Raw genomic sequence first — 3,511 nt, 5'->3', positions numbered from 1 at the left:
GTGACAGAACAAGGCTGGTTCAGTGCGAGCAGCTCAGCATCGGGCCTGCATGTGGTTCTTGTCACCATGGGGATGGATGAGGGTCAGAGGGGATTTGATGTTGTCAAAACAGGAAGTGGGATGTCTTACACTGTAGATTCGTCTAGGCTTTTCTGGGTTGCTGAGCCCTTTAATCTGCTGATGACAATTTTTTTTTTTTTTTTTTTTTTTTCTTTTTAAATATATTTTGTTTTTAAAAGCTAATTTGTTTCTATTATTTTTGTTTTTCAGGATGCATTTTTCAGATTTTTTCTCAGTTACTGGTGTTTCTTAAAATAAATTTTAGTGGCTTATTGAAGGTTTATCTCTATGGACCCCCAGACTCACTGAGGGTTAATTTTCAGGATAGAGATTTATGATTTTGAGTAGCTAAAAAAAAACAAAAAAACAACAACAACAACAAAAAAAAAAAAAAAAAAAAACCTCAAAATGCGTTTTTAATGATGTACTTTACTATGTATTCCTGTGGTACAAAGAAAGCAAATTAATATAAATATAATGCAATCAAGCTTTTATAATAAACTTTGTGTTGTTATACATCATTGGATGCTCAAGATTTATGATCAATGAAAATGATAAGTGGACAAATAATAGCTATGGGAAACAAATAGTGAATCATTGAGTGACTGAAACATGGCACATGTTTAGATCTCAACCTTATTGACATGTTCTCCACACACAGGACAACAAATTTTGCAAATATTTGCAAAAAATTATGTGCAAAAACATATTACAGATAACTTAAAAATGCTCTTAAAATTCTTATACCGTTCACTGCAGCAGGACAGACATGATCACACTTATCTGTTATATAACAAGGCCGACATCACATGTTGATTTATTCACTTGTGGTTTGGATAGAGTTTGCCATTCAATTCAACCATTTATCAGGGAGTGGGGAGAAAAAAGAGACAGTGGAAGCACTTGTATGACAGAATAGGCACTCCCACAGTGTCTTCCAATCTGGGCACCCCATTACCTCCTTCTCTTGCCCTATGTGTGTGTGTGTGCTTGAGTGTCTGTCTGTGTCTATACATGTGTGTGAGCCAGTACCCCCCTTGTCTGCCTTGCTTGCTCCATGCAGCGTTTTGCTGCCTAGAGAAGGTGCTAGTCGTCTCTTTGAAGTATCACTTCAATTACGGGGTTTAACCCCACAGGTCAGCCCTTGATTATTTACACAAAGCTGGTGTAATTCTGCTGGAAAGCCTTGCCTTTGCCACAAATACAAAGCCAAGCTTCAGTCTAATGGAGTGAATTTCACATCAGCACTCACCCTGTTTTGGCTTGTGTCTGATAGGGCTATGCTGCATGTCAGAAATTGCATGTAAAATTTAGACTTTCTGATGAGCAGAAGCAACACTGTGATGCTCAAATGGTGTATGCAAGAAAAGCCAATAGTATTTTATTTCACCTGGAAACAATTGGAAAGCATTTTTTGCTAAATTAAGTAGTTACTTTGATGTATTTGATGATGTTACAGGTGACATGACACCATCACAGCTGCCTGTTTGTTTGTTTGTTTGTTTTTATTAAAACAAAATTCTTGTTGACTTGTTTATCTGCTTGGCTTGTCTGATAATTTGGGGCTTTGTAAAAAGTGATCCTTCCAAAAATGGCATTGAATAATAGATTGCTTTGTTGATCAGGTTGGTGTTTACTTACCCTTTTAAATCCCCACTCTGTCTACTCCCAGCTGGTGGCTTTCAATTGACTTCTTGTTATTTTTTCATGAAGTGAGGACAAAACCAAGTGCTGCTATCACTCCTTCTTAAATAATATAAACAAGAGAACAACAAAAAAGGTAAAGTCTAAGTCATCTTCCCTGTTAGTTCATTTCAGCTTAGATGGCCCCCGTTCTCTGGAGCGTGATGCGTGCACTGAAAATACGAGGGTCGTCTTCTCTCTGTGTCCCTGTATGCACCACCCCCATAAAAGTTGCAACTGCCAGCTCAGGTGGAAAAATGTTGCAGAGTAAAAGATGTATTCAATAAATAGAGAGGGACAGCATGGGGCCTGGGGAAAGTGTGCATGAGACGGAGGTTTGAAGAGTGAAATAATGGAAGAGAAGGTAGATGGGGCATGAGTGTACATTAAACAGCGGTGCTTGACGCCTGAGAGAAAAAGCATACCGCTGGGAATATAACTCTTAACTAGTATTGTCTCCTTTCAATTTAAAGAAAAAAACAAGGTCTGTTATCTAAATAATGATTTTCTTTTGAAGGTGAATTTTATTATTCATTAATGCGCGTTATCACCAGTCACAGAATTTAAGCTTAAAAATTTAATTTTGTGAATTTATGTGCTAAAACGCCACATCAGCTCATATTACTGTACCTTATTCCTTTAACTGTCTGCTCTACTGTTTGGTAGAGCAAAGTGACTTTAATGAATCTTACTCAACAAAGTGGAAATAAACCCACCTGAGATATATCTACCACTTTATTTACGTAATGCCAAAAGGAAGTGTTATCCAGTTACTGTTTAAAGTCTTAACCCTTTTACTATTGTTACTATAACATAATTGTTAATCTCATCTATTTGTTAAAATCAAATAATTTCCCACTACAAAGTCTTGGTGAGAGGATGAAGAGCCTGGTCAATTGAATGAGTCCAGGACTTAGAAGCTTGAGAACTTAGCAGATTTGGGGGAACAAAACAACATTTGGCCTTACGAAAGATTTTAGCTGTAATTATATTTCACTCTTTACAACATTTATATCATGTTAAAATCATCTATTTTATTGTCTGTCTGGGTGATATATTCACATTGCCAAATACCTACCGGAGACTATGTTTTAAAGGTAGTTTATAAAACCCAGCTTGCAAAAATGATCCGGTGTCTTTATGAGGTAGACAGTCTCAGACAGATGCACAGCATAGTTCTCCTTGTTAGCTCTAAAAGAACCGTGGCTTAATGTAAAAGCTGCATGTCAGTTTCTTTTTTTGCAAAGATTTAGTTTCTTTTCCTTTAGTACTTTATTTTAATCCCCATCTGTAGTCCTTGCATGATAAATATGACAACTGATGACAATTCAAAATCCATGTCAAGCAATGTCTAAGATCCATTTCTGGTAAACTGTTAGCATTAAATAACTTCCAATTTAAAATCTAATTGAAATGCGCTTGTTTGGGAAATGTATTTTAATTCAAAGAGTGAACCATTGTGTTTATTATCTGACAAAAAAGTCCTCCCGAAAAAAAACTGTTTTATAGACCGATGATTATTAACTACCCTACTTGGAAGCTCTTCTGACTAATCCCATAAAAGATGGCTATGGATGCCATGATGTCATGCATCACCGATTTGTCAAGTACATATCTGAAGATGTGACTTTGGCAATTTGGCTGTCACTATCCTGGCTCTGAAACCATGTCAACAGCAAGAAATGAACTGGAAAGAAAATTTGCATCACCAAAGAAATTAAAACCCTGAAAGCCTTCCCTGTTTCATAATGTATGCAACTACAACATG

Source organism: Melanotaenia boesemani, chromosome 18 (genome assembly GCF_017639745.1).
Source record: "Melanotaenia boesemani isolate fMelBoe1 chromosome 18, fMelBoe1.pri, whole genome shotgun sequence".
Lineage (NCBI taxonomy): Eukaryota > Metazoa > Chordata > Actinopteri > Atheriniformes > Melanotaeniidae > Melanotaenia > Melanotaenia boesemani.
The sequence above is the reverse complement of the archived record's forward strand: the minus strand, read 5'-3'. Positions refer to the sequence as shown.